The sequence below is a fragment of the Canis lupus genome, chromosome 17 (assembly GCF_048164855.1).
Source record: "Canis lupus baileyi chromosome 17, mCanLup2.hap1, whole genome shotgun sequence".
NCBI classification, from domain to species: Eukaryota; Metazoa; Chordata; class Mammalia; order Carnivora; family Canidae; genus Canis; species Canis lupus.
The window spans coordinates 23,994,998-24,009,535 of record NC_132854.1 but is presented as its reverse complement, the minus strand read 5'-3'; the positions used below and the strand labels follow the sequence as shown (position 1 = coordinate 24,009,535).

The 14,538-nt window shown below is 33.2% G+C and overlaps 1 pseudogene; it reads left to right on the top strand.

Moving 5' to 3' along the window:
- Positions 1-3,759: 3,759 nt before the first annotated feature.
- On the top strand, positions 3,760-3,897 carry LOC140608506 (small nucleolar RNA SNORA62/SNORA6 family; annotated as a pseudogene).
- The last annotated feature ends 10,641 nt before the right edge of the window (positions 3,898-14,538 follow it).

Below are 14,538 nucleotides of genomic sequence, written 5' to 3'. Positions count from 1 at the left end.
AGTGTTATAAATAGTCTTGATTAAAAGAGTATTAACCTTTAATTGGAATAAAAATTAGATAATGTGTAGTTATGTTTAATCATCGTAAATATATTTTAAGTTTATTTTTGCTATTATTGTAAAGAGACAATATTAAAATAGTTTGAACAAAGTAAGTCTCCTCCTTATTTTCAGTTCTCTGGCTTTTCCAGGAATATCCAAACATGTGTAATTTCTTTTGCTTGGCAAGGGAATAATCAAAATTATAGTATGTTTTAAGACAAAGTTTTGTGTTGGTACAAATCCAAATTTTTGTGAGGTTCCAGACATTTCAAATTAAGTATTCTTTAAACAATAATAACAACAACAACAAAATAAAAATGAGAGCAACAAAAATCCACATGGTCCAGAATGGAGCAATAAAACATTTCCTTTCAGCTTTGTTTGCTTTTTACAACCATTAGCAAAACTCTTACCACACAAGAAGCACAAGGCTGTTTTTATCCCTTTGTGCTAAGTAATGAAAGTAAAACCAAAAGATACACAATTTTTACTCTACATTCTTTCTTTGACATTTTCTGCATTAAGCTGAGATGAATGTAAACAAAGACAGATGTCCACAATCATATTGTCAAAATATGTTTTCATTAATTCTTCTCAAAGGGAAATTATGTTGCCTATGATAGTGTGTGATGATGAAAAGTATACATTCCTTGAACATGTCCTATAAAAAAATCCCATGGGCTCCAGCATTCTTTGAAATGAAGTATTCTTTACAACATGACTTCATATAAATAGTTTGACAGAGGAAGTTTTCTAAAATAAGTGATGAGACTTTTTTTTTTAATGAAGTTTTGACCTAGTCAGTGGCTCTGCAGATAATATGCTGACAACTCAGAAACCCAAAGAACCCTACACCAATACGAATATTTTACAATAAAGACATCGCGGTGTATAGTTATTTTATATTCTTGATTACATTGTGAAGACTTTCAGTTTTGTGACTCCTATGTCTTAGAATACTTCACATAGTTCTATAAATAAACTTCTAGTGAAAAACATACTTTGTAATTTTATAGTTGTTGCTACTTAACTATTATTTTTCAGTAAAACATGGAAAAATGGGACCCTTACTGTTTGATAAATATCTATTATCTGCTATATTCTCAGAATTTGCTTATAATATTTTCCAAATTATCATAGTGAATTGTTTAATTAATTCTAGAAAACTACCAAAAGTGATGCAGATATGACTGCTATTCATATGAATAATTAATTATCCGGCCTTATTTCCCACCTGTGTGCTACAAAATCTCACTGAGCTTAGACATTCTGGAGTCTATGGAACAAGTACGTTTATATAATTCCAACTCTACCTTCTCATCTCATAGCTACACCATGTCCTTTGTTGCCAGTACTCTCCAAGACAATACAGATTAAGCACATGTCATTATACTCCACTGGTATCACCAGAGCTCTACATCTCTGTCAGGTGTGCTAAAAAGTTTTCTGCAGGGTTATGTCACATATGGCCATCGGTGCCTTAAGCAACAATGTTTATTCCAAGACCAGCCACCTGAAACCATCTAGCAAGAAAGACAAGATACTGAAATAGCCTGGAGGATGGGAATGGAGCTACAATCCAACCACAAATCACTGAGTCGTACTATATGTCTATTTACTATTTAAGGGAAGCTTGAGTTTAAGTATAAAATTAATAAATGATTTTTAATTATGAAAATAACATTTCGAGCACCTGCGTGGTTCAATTGGCTGTGTCTTTTTTTTAAATTTCAGCTCAGGTCATGATCTCAGGGTCATAGCATTGAGCCCTGAGTTGATTCTATGCTGGATATGGAACCTGCTTAAGATCTCTCTGTTCCTCTCACTCTGCCTCTCTTTCCCACTCATTCACTCTCTCTCTTTCTCTCTCAAAAAAAAAAAAAAGAAAGAAAAATAAAAAGTAGAAAATATTATTTTTTCACAATATTCATGTTAATGCTGGACAATATATTATTATTACCCATATAGACTTACCCATCTATATAAACTTGTGTTAATGAAATTTATTCCCCAAATTGATGATTTCTAATTATGTTGAGCCATAATAATAAAGAATTTGCCTTTCTCTTCTAGAATATTTCCTCCATAATCTTGTTTCTCCTAATTTTCTAAAAGAAGAATGAATATAAATTTTAAAAATGTGTCTCAGAGTCAAGAGACAATAAAGACAAAAAACAAACTTCCCTTAGAAATTTAAGAATCATTTTTTTATTTACTATCTGAGGCAATATTTTCTATTTGTTTCCTAACAAAACAAGTAAACAATTTTAATTAGTGAATGTGTCATACTATGAACCATCAATTTAGACACAGTCTCTTGCTTATTAAAAAGGGTAGATAATAAAGTATTCATGAGCTTAATTTTCAAGGAGCTTTTAGGCTTGCAGAGTGATAGTGTTGCTGGTGGTGGTGATGATCATGATAGTGTGGGTGGTGCTGCTGTGACTTTAATACATGCCATCAGATAAGGTAGATATGCTGCTCATGAAGAAGCCTTCCTTTCATTCACTTTATTATATTTTTCCTTTCATTCTCTTTAGATGGTTGAATAGCTATAGAAGATTCCATGAACTTTTTAAAAAAAGGATAATAACCTAATTGCCTCCTGATTTCTACTATACCAATAAATACACAGTAAATAAGATATTTAAAAATACTTGTGAATGAGTTGTTCAGAAATATGCAAATTTGAAGTATAGTGACTAGAAGTTTCTTCTAAAACTAGGATCTCCGAATTCATAAACATTTGTACTACTTACCTGCTTTGTGACTCTTGAGCAAGCTACTTAACATCTTTATGTGAGCTTAAATTTCACCATCTCTAAAAAAATAGATGATAATAATATTGAAACACTGGTTTACTAATATAATTAAATAAAATGGGCTATGTAAGAGAACCTAACCCAGTTTCAAAACATGTTAACTATTTAATAAATATTGCTATAATAGCTGATCATATTAATGTTGTTTTGTTTTTATTGTTATAAAAAATCATCTGAGCATATCAATACACGCAGAAAAAGCTTTACTATACATGTCAAAATTCAATGGCATGTATAATAAAATCACCATCAAACTAACAATAGAGAATTTAGGCATTAGAGTTTGACACTTCCTCAATTTATCAGTAACATTACAAAAAAACCCTCTATAGCTAACATCATATTTAATTAAAGAAACTGGAAGCTTTCTAATAAATTTCAGGAACAACACAAAGATGTTCACTCACTGATCTTGTTTTTAAAGACCTTACTGGAAGGGCACCTGGATGGTCTGGTGGGTTACAGATCCAACTCTTGGTTTTGGTTCAAGTGGTGATCTCAGGGTCACGAGACTGAGCCCTGTATTGGCCTCCGCACTCAGTGCAGACTCTGCTTGCTCTCTCTCTCTCACTGCCCTTCCCCCCACTCTCTAAAATAAATAAGTAAATCTTTAAAAAAAAATCTTACTGGATGTCCTAGTTAGTGCTATTAGACAAGAAAAGGAAGAAAACTTACACTGACTGGAAGGAAGAAATAAAACTCTCTTTGTTCAGAGATGACAACTGTGTAGAAAATCCCAAACAATGAAAATACCCTGGAACAAATAAAGCAATAATAGCAGTATTACAGGATACAAAGTATATGTTAAAAAATTAATTTCTGTCTTATATGTTATCAATAAATAAGTTGACATCGAAGTTAAAAATACAGCACTAGTCACATTACCACAAAAAATACAGCACATTTTAGTCTCTGGCTGGTTGATGAACTCACAAGTGTAGATGGTGTGCTACATGAGGGGCAAGTCTTTTGCCAACATCACAAGGGTCTCTGGTTCAATGAGTGGTGTTTGACACTAATTCTTGCTATAACAAAATCTGTATAAAATATGTATGTGGAGGGATCCCTGGGTGGCGCAGCGGTTTAGCTCCTGCCTTTGGCCCAGGGCGTGATCCTGGAGACCCAGGATCGAATCCCACATCAGGCTCCCGGTGCACGGAGCCTGCTTCTTCCTCTGCCTGTGTTTCTGCGTCTCTCTCTCACTGTGTGCCTATCATTAAAAAAAAAAAAAAAAAAAAAAAAAAATATGTATGTGGAAATCTGCAAAGTTCCAGAGAAAAAATAAAAAATAAAAGAAGCTCATAAAGTTAAAAAAATAAAGCAAGCAATTTGCATATTTAGTCTTTTCATAGAATAAATATTGTATGAGAAAATGAAATGAGAAACATAACTGATTTTTAGTATTCTACTTTAGAAAGCAAGAAAAACATTATTCTAGGTGAGACATGTGAAATGTACCTTTTATTATCACTACAATCTTCAATTTAATGTGTTCATACATTTCCTTTTTATTACAGAAATTAGCATTAGGAAACCACTTTTCTTTAATTACCAAGTAATGCCTCAGGTAAAAAGAATTACATTTCCTGTGATAAGAGTTCAATGGGGAAAAGAAAACATTTATGCTAATAACAGTTTAAGTCGTCAATTAGTAGTGCACTCACAGTCAGGAAAAATAGTTTTTAAGTCTTTAGCAAAAAATGAATCATCAACAAAATCAGCAACTAGAATTAGAATTAATTGCATCTATAGAGAAACATGTATTTGAATATTCAACTTGTTTCTCTTTTCTCCCTTCTCTTCCATATTCTTTCCAAGCCTAAAAATCAAATCCATTGAACCAGCCAATCATTAAAACTATTGTTTCTGATATTATTTATAGCAAAATAATTCAAAAGCCCATAGCTATAACTGATTTCTGTGAGACATTGAGCTGTTGCAATAAGGGACCACTATCTGAATATTGCTTCAGGCCAATCTTTAACAAGATTTCCCAAATAAAGAAAATAATGAAAGGAACTTTATTTAGACTCCATAGCAAGACATTCTACACATAGTTGTCACATACTAACGCTTTTTAAATTGAAGAATACATTATCAAGTATTCTGGCTGAGGCCAGTGGTTGACCCACAAGGTATTCAAATACTATTTTCTGTAAACTAAGATCTTTCCAAATATAATGGGAACTGTTAGAGAATGTTTAAGCCAGATGCCACTGGGGAAGGGAGCAGATATAAACAAACAAACAAACAAACAAACAATCTTTAATTTCTCCAGGTAATGATTTTTTTTTAACTGATGCATTCTACTAGCAGTCATTATCTTGTAATTTTTCACTTGCAGAAGAAAAGTCTCATTTTACCCATAACAGTAATTTTTATTGATTGTGTTTCCAAACATAATGCTGAATAGTAGAAATGCACAGACCAGTAAAGACTAAAAGAAAACAAAACAAAACAAACAAAGCCCCCCACAAAAAACAAAAACAAAACAAAAACCCCTGCAGTATAAGAACTATAATGGGTCATAGACACAAATACACAATACAATGTGAGCTAATGGAAGCAATATGTCATGTTGTTCAAGACATTTGAATATTTCACCAAACTGCCTGAATTGGAATCCTTACTCTGGCACTTAATAGTCATATGTGTTTCAGCAAGGGTATAACCTTTCTATGCCTTTGTTCCTCATTACAGTAATGGAAATAACTATTACTTCATAGAGATGTTGTGAATTAATAAAATAACACTCTAAAGTAAGTTTTAATAGCCCTTGGAGCATTGTAAGTGTTTATCTTTCATGATGCTTTGGTGTGAATATAACCAAAAACCTGTTAAAGCACAAGAGAAAATACGGAGGTAAGATGAGATTCAGGTTTGATTGAAATAATGATTCAATGATGAAGTAAAATATTTATTTTTTCTCTCTTTTCTTTATCCAAAGTTATACAGTTCTATTCATTGTAGAAGTGGCAAAGGCAAAAGGATAGGGAGCCAAAAGTACCTGGAACTTAGAAGTGCATTGGTGATACACAATGGGAGTAGAAAGTATATGATAATACTAACTACTAATAATAGGCATTCAACCACAATGTCCATTATAGAAGACAGGTATAGAACACTAAAAATACATCAAAAAGGAGAAAGTATTGCACTGGTGTTTTGGGTAATAAATTGGAAACGTGTTCTCAAAATATGAACTGAGCTTTGAAGAAAGGTCTGAGAACACTAAAAATGATAGAATAAAGGAAAGATATGATAGTCAAAAATGTTAGAATATACAAAGTCATGTAGACCTTTGAAGCAAGTATATCTTGTCTTTAAGTCATAAATTGGATATTTTAAAGAAAAGCTTAGCCATAAAAGTGTAACTGATAATTTCCTTTTTCTACTTATCCTAAGTAACAATTAGAATCAAATTGGCTTGGGGCACCTGGGTCTCTCAGTTGATTAAACTTCTGACTCATGATTTTGGCTCAGGTCATGATATCACGGCTCTGCATTCAGATTGTCTCCCTCCCTCTCTTTCTACTCCTCCTTAACCCCATGTTCTCTATCTCAAAAATAATAATTTAAAAAAATCTTTAAAAAGTTAAGAATCAAATTGCCTTCCCATTACATATTCTTGAAGCTCCAAGATTGTGCAATGCCAAATTATTTCTAATTCTCATTTTTACTATGTAGCCCACCTTTTCTGTTTAGTCAAGTATGTCATAATCACATTTTCAAGGTAATGTTAGTTAGTTAATGGAAGTTTGTCTCATTACAAAGTAAAGATAAGTTGTAATTTCTCCATTTTTTTCTATTTCTTTACTGCTTTAATTTTTCTTACAGTTTCAATTCTATAAAGTCAAAAAAGGAAAGAAAAATTATAAATCGTCATGGTATTGGGGAGGCCAAAATGTTGGACTATTATTTTCATTAAACCAAAATATTTTAATTGATTTATTTCAATCAATATTAATCTTATTTTAGTTATATTTCAGCATGTGATTTGCCCCCAAGTAATATGTATAGTAAAATACCTTACTATAATTTTGTAATCAAATAACTAAGTTTTAAATTCTTGTCTTGCAATTTATAAGTTGAGTAATGTTGGCTAAATGATTTAATCTTCCTGGGTCAGTTTCCTAAACTACTAATACATATAATAAAACTTTTCCTACCTGCCTTGCAGGATTAGTATGAGAAAATGAATTAAATAGTATAAGTGATTTTATTACATCAATAGAATAATAATACTTCAGAGGAATTCAATAAATATAATTCTAGAAGTTTAGATAAATATGAATGCATATTTCTCTTCTGGATGTAAAGTAACTCAGAAATTTTCAAGAAAGTAATTAGAAGACATTGCTGATCTGCTGCCATGGGTGGATGCAGATGTCTGTTCCTACAAGAAGCACGGCCATCTGTGTATACTGCAGCTTCATTGCTCTGTGACAACTTCCTGCTGAATGCAACACAGCTAAATCTAGAGCAAATTGAATAAGTATGTTTTCATTTTCAAGCATGTTAGTCATTTATTTTGCTGTCAGGAAATGTTTTTATTTGTTGTTGAGTTTCACATCACTAGTAATTTTATTGCACATTTAAGCAAGAAATCATTAGCCATTCTTCTATATGGTTGAATGTTTTAACAAACAAACTGAAACTTGGAAATCATGTCATATACTCTGAGTTATGTACTCTGAACAATTCCCAACCAAAGATATTCAAATGAGGATTTATTCATGCACAGAATTTATTACGTATAATGGCTTATACTTCAATATATATATGTTAAAATCTTAGTCCTTTGGAATTCTTATTTTATAAATAACCAATATAGTAAAGGAGTCTCAAAATATGTAAAGATTTCTGTAGAATTAGTTTTATATTGTGCAGGTAAGAATAGTAACATTTATAAAAGGTTAAATCTGTATTAATATACCTGTGAGTCAATCTTCCTTCTTTTACCCATGGAAACATGGTTCTGCTCTGGGATGCACCACACTTTATCTCCTTCTTGTTACTGACTCCCAAGGCCTTTCCAAGTATATGCTGTTGAAAGTCGAAGCATTTCAGGTTGGGAGGAAAATCAAACAGCTTACTCATGTCCACTTAAAACAAATCTCCCTGCGCTAAACAAGGCACTACTATTCACTGTCCTTCCGCATAGAAGCATGGCTCTCACACATACAGAATGATCATGGTTAATATCTTCAGGCTTTGTCCAATTAGTCTTCTATGAAATCCATGGTATTATTGCTTCCATGAGCTTTTGTTAAACCCTATTCTTCTATGGCTTACAAAAAAGTACTCTTGTCATATTTCTTTTTTTGTTGTTGTTGTTGTTTTGTTTTTAAAGATTTTAGTTATTCGTGAGAGACACACAAAGAGAAAAGCAGAGACACAAGCAAAGGGAGAAACAGGCTCCATGCAGGAAGCCCGATGCGGGACTCAATCCCAGAACTCCAGGATCATGCCCTGAGCCAAAGGCAGATGCTCAACCGCTGAGCCACCCAGATGTCCCTCTTGTCATATTTCTTTTATCTATTCTTATATACTTTTTTTCATTCTGATGATATGACAGTTACTTTTCTGTGTCAATTGATTGGGCTAAGGGATGACACAATAGCTGTCCATCATTTCTGGCTATGTCTGTGTCAGAGATTAGCATTTGAATTAGTAGACTGAGTACAGAGATTCATCTTTACCAAAGTGGAGTTTGGGACAATCATCCAATCCACCAAAGACCAGAATAGAACAACAAGGTAGAGAAAAGGCAACTTTTATTATTCTCTTGAATTGGGATACCCATCTTTTCATGACCTCTGACATCAGAACTTCTAGCTCTCAGGTTTTTGGATTCCTTTGTGCTTTAGATTTATACTAGTGCCTCTCATCTCTAAATTTTCACTCCTTTGGAATTGGGCAGAATTATACTTCCAGCTTTCTTTGTTCTCCAGCTTACGGATGGCAGATAGTGGAAGTTCTCAGCTTCCATAATCACAAGAGTTAATTGCATAAAAATCTCTCTCTTATATATCTATATCTACCCTATCTGTTCTGTTTCTCTGGAGAATGCTGACAATACAAATGTATTGTTGTCAGGTATCATAACCTTTGCATACTTTTTCTAGTTTCAAATACTTCATATATACAATTTCATGACACAACAGATTCCATGTTACGACCACTTTCCTAAACTTCAGCATTCTATTTGACATGGATTCCCCCTTTGAGTGGAGTGTCCTTTAGAGTTTTTTTGCAGAGAATATAATACACTCTAGCTGGTTTGAGTAGAGTGAGATTTTCTAATTTTTACAGAGATGAAAGACTCCATCACTCAATATTCATCAGTTGATAAACCTTTTGGATTTTGTTTTAAATGATTTTCATATAGTTTTGCTCATATAAGTCATTGTAATTCTGATCTATAAAATCTATTCTTAGTCTTTTAATATACTTGCCAGATTGAGAACAAGTTTTACCTATCTCTGAAAAATCATTTGTATTTCAAAATTTATATATAACCATTATATTATTGGAAACACATGCACAAAAAATAGGTAGGCAGGACTTTTTTATACCCATGTACATTGATGCATTTACGTTTCTTTTATTTTTCTTTTTCGTTTCTTTTAAAATGTAAGGAACACAACATATATCAGTTCTTTCAATTGTAAGAATTAGAAAGTATTCTATTCAGTAGCCAAACAACTACCTTCAAGGCAAAAATTATCATAGGTTCAGACTTGCATGCAAAGTTACCTAAATATTATTATAACATTTAAAAAAAAAACTATTCCTTTAAAAAAAAAAAACTACCCTGATCCCCACTTCTTTATCATAGTGAATTAGTAAATGACACTGCCATCTATAAAATTAATCAAGTTAGGGCACCTGGGTGACTCAGTGGTTGAGCGTTTGGCTTTGGCTCAGGTTGTAATCCTGAGGTGCTGGGATCTTCTGCATCAGAATACTTGCAAGGAGTCTGCTTCTCCTTCTGCCTATGTCTCTACCTCTCTCTCTCGCTCTGTCTCTCATGAACAAATAAATAAAACTTAAAAAATTAATCAAGTTAGAATGAATGATGATGATTATTCCTGGATATCTTCCTCTCCCCAAACCCTCATATTAATCATGGCATGCTCTTGTCAGTTCTGCCTGAAAACTCAATCTCAAGACCATGAGTAATCACCATGCAATCTAGCTTTCATGGAACAATCTGTCATATGATGGACAAAAGACAAAAGATACAACTAGAGGCAGCTAAAAATTCTGAAGGGCTTTAAATAATATACCTATTGGATAAGGTCTATTTTAAATGTGTATATATAAAGTGAGAAAATATATTTACAAGCATTTAAAATTAGCAAAGAACCAGACACTAACAAACAAAAAAACAAAAACCAGACTTGAAAAAGGTCCCAGGAGAACAAATAGAAATGAAAATATCATCTTTGGAATTAAAAAAAGCTATGGATAATTTCAATAAAAAAATAAACAAAGCTGAAGAATTTGATAAGAAGATAAATTATTGAAAGTACATGAAATGTAGAGCAGGAAAGAGGTGAAATGAATAAATGTTTTCCTTAAGTGCCCACTCTGCCCCTCTGCTCATCTTTTAAAATCTTCAATCTCTTAGTTCCATATGATATTTACCTGATACATCCTGTTTTTTAATTCTGTTTAGAAAGACACACTTAGCCTAGTTGTTTCCAATAATAGTAATATTATTAACAGAAAAATTAGGAATATAAAATATTCAGAGACATTCTAGCCTTCCATAACAACTTAACACCAAATAAATGTTCACATATATTGCCTACATGAGGACCACATCAAAATGGCCGTTTTGAACCATGTTTTACTCAAATATGTATACTTTTTAAATTATACTTTAAAATTCTAGACTTATTTAGATTTATTCTTTTTGATTGAAAATGGAAACCAGTTTTTCAAAATAAAAATAAGATATTGTAAACTCAAATTCCAAATATTATTTGTTAGCATTTTAAAAAATTTGGTGATGATTTTATAATATACTCATGTTAGCTTAGTATCTAATTTCCTCACAACTTCTGTAAACTATGTAGTACTGTCAGCATTTATTAGGATGGTATATACATTTAGTTAACCATTTATTCAAAAGAGAGAATTGGAGCACCTGGATGACTCAATCAGTTAAGTGTCAGTTAACTCTTGACATTGGCTCAGGTCATGATCTCAGGGTCATAAGCTTGAGCCCTGCATCAGGCTCCACTCTGGGAATCTTTCCTGCTTAAGATTCTTTTTCTGTTTTCTCTGCAACACCCACTCCTTGCTCATGCTATTTCTCTCTCTAAAATAAATAAGTAAATAAATAAATAGGAGAATTAAGTTAATTATATACTTTTTTCTTCATCAGATCCCTAAAATGGTAGAATTTAAATTTATTTAAAAGTATTTTTTTTTTCCTGGGACATTTGGGTGGCTCAGTGGTTAAGTGTCTGCCTTCAGCCCAGGGTGTGATCCTAGAGACCCGGGATTGAGCTCCCTGCATGGAGCCTGCTTCTCCCTCTGCCTCTGCCTGTGTTTCTGCCTCTCTCTCTCTGTGTCTCTCCTGAAAAAAATCGTAAAGTCTTTAAGAAAAAAGTATTTTTTCTTTCTAAATTTTAGCATATCGTGTATCCTTATATCAACTAAATATCAAAGGATTTATTAGAAAAAAAACTATGCCTCTTACAATTTTGGCAAGAAATGTTTTCACAATTTTGCATAAATCTCTTTCTGAGAAACACTCTGAAAAGCAGAATTAAGGAGCAGGAAAGATTTTGTTAGCTTCTGACTTTCTTAGACCTGCGAAAATATGGTTAGCCCTATAATTGCCAACTCAGTTCCTGAATTAGGTGGGCTATAGATTTTGCATTATCAGCACTAAGTTCAACAATATTGCTATTTTTGTTCTATATAAAATTTATAAGCTATTGTCAATTAGATGTTCTTGAAAAACTCTAATACTCTTTTGCTACTTTGTATCACTGTTATGACTTTTGCTTTGTTTTCCTGATTAGCATTTTGTGTTTATATAGCTTGAAAATAGCCTTAAACTTATGTCCATTTGGTTGGGCCTTTTGATAAGATAATTTAGTCAGTTCCTTTCCTGAAAACTTACTTTGCCAATTTTTTTTCCTTTCTTCTACTTGTACAGACAGCTGACTATGTCTTAGCTGGAATTGTTTCCTGGCACCACATCAACACATCCCCACTTGCTATGTATTCCCAAAACTTAAACACATTTCCATGTCCAACATCTTCTACTAGAACTCTTTGAATAGTTTTGTAACATGAAATTGAAAAGTTTAGTTTGCCACAGAATCTTTGGACAGAATATACAGTTCTAGACTACTGATACTTCCTTGGAGCCAGAGTCTATAAAAAATTCTGTATCTTTAATCTTGAACTTTCCAGTAGCTATATGTGATATCTGCCCTGGACCTTATGAATATTTCAATAAGTGAAGAAGAGGGCCACAATATTGACAAAAATGTCTAAAGTAAGAGGAAATGGAAACACTACAATGGATTTATTATGTAAGACCAGATAAGCTATCATCTGATTGTGTTGCCTTGGGGTGTCCAAAGAACACTCTTTTCATGAAAGATAATAAAGAATTCGCTGATAAGAGACATAGCAACATCTCTGAGAATCTTAATGATGGTTGTTCTCTGCATGATATGATTCTTAGTAGGAGGATAATGTTATGTACTACCTAATAATCAGTGGATATGGTGGGATTTTGAAAAGGCAGACCAAGTGGCAACAGGTCACCATCAGAGGCAAGGAGGGCAAAATTAATACATAATGGGTAGCATGACCTGATGTCTTTTAGGATAACTTGATTTTTAGGACTCTGTGATGACTAAATAGATCACGGTTTTCCTAGAAGAGAGATTGACAGCCAGATATTAAATTTGTATAATAAAAATGTTCAAGAGCTAGTGGGCAGATATGGTAATGGAAAAATGGGGTCCTTCTTCTGGTTGAGATCTAATATAGTTCAAAAATCTAAATATGTTCACAAATCCATAGTCCATTGTTTGAAAGTGTGGCCAGGTCCCCTTAAGGAAGAATCCTGTAATAGTATAGGACATGGAGGCATTTAACAACAGAATTGGTATAGACAAAGAAAAATGACAAGACTTTTCAAAGAAATGTTTCATACCTTTTGCAGACACTGGCATTAAAAAATAGGAAATGCCACAATAGTTCTTCAGTTAGAATGGGAGCTTATGGAGGCTACATTTTACCTAATTTATTTTTATAGTTGGGACAAATGGGTCACCTATACAACTTTGGATATTTCACCTAGGCCCAAATCTCAACATTTTATCAACATAGTAAATCTGTAGCCGTAATACATTCATGAGGACTTATAGTGATTAGTAACACTAATGAAGACCTGAAAGTTGCTCATGTAGCTGTGTCCATCATATCTCCCATTCAGTTGCCTGTCTGGTCTGTGCATTAGCCAGACAGATGAAGGTGTATATCTCTAAACCTAGCCAAGAATTGGCTCCAATAGTAGCTGCTTAGGTGGAATTGTTTCAGCCATGGTTATCTTTTACTGGAACAGAATAATGAAACTTTTGGCACTTGGTATGCTAGCAGTGAATTAGTGAATAATTACTTCTTGGTATTCTCCAGTAGGAAGAATCAAAAGTAAAAGCAACTAATGGTTTCCTGAAATGGGCAGCAATATACATTCATTATTTACATCAAAGCTGTTAATTCCTTTATTCTCTATGACAGCTTGGTCTGCAGGGACTTTGATCAACTTAGCCTTCCACCAGATTTTCCATGAGTCCAGTATATTGATCATGTCATGTTAATTGAATCCAGTGAATGGGGAATGTTAAATATCCTAAGTTAACTAAATTAATGTGTGTCAGAGGCTGATAGGTAGCTCAGCAGAACTTAAATGGCCCTTCACAATGATGAAATCTATAGGAGTCGAGTGGTCTGTGAGGTGCTAAGATATGCTTTTTATGATAAAGGGCAAATTTTTGCACCTTCTCAGCTCCAATATCCAAGAAAGAGGCACAATGCTTCATGAAGCATTTTGGATTTTGGAGCCTGCACTTATCACTTTTGGGACTACAAGTAGAACTGATTTAATTTATTGGGTAACTCTGAAGGTAGATGTTTTGAGTTGGATTCAAATGCTCTGTAGCAAATCAAGTGATATGTCTATAAAGAAGGCAGACATGTCACTTGATCCATATGGCCTAGCATATTTGATGATACTTGAGGCCTGCATAGTGGATAAGGATGCTGTGTAGTCATCAGAAACGCCTAATAGGAAAGTCATAGCATGAAACCCTAGGGTTCTAGAGAAAGGTAACAACTTTTGTAGCCAAGAATTTTTCCTCTCTTTAATAAAGCTCCTGACATGTTACTAGGTTATAGTAATGACAATACGTAACTGAAACCCAAGCTATATATCCATCATCTCATAAAGTTGTGCAGGGCTAGTTGCAATTCATTATATGATGAAAATGTGCTTTAGAGATCAGGCTCAGAAAGAATCTGACCTTGGAGTAAATTATACAAATAGGTGGCTTGGACTCTCATGTCACTTTCCTCCATTCCTCTTCTTCAATTCATGTCTCTGGCCTCATTGAGAATTTCCTATGACCAACTA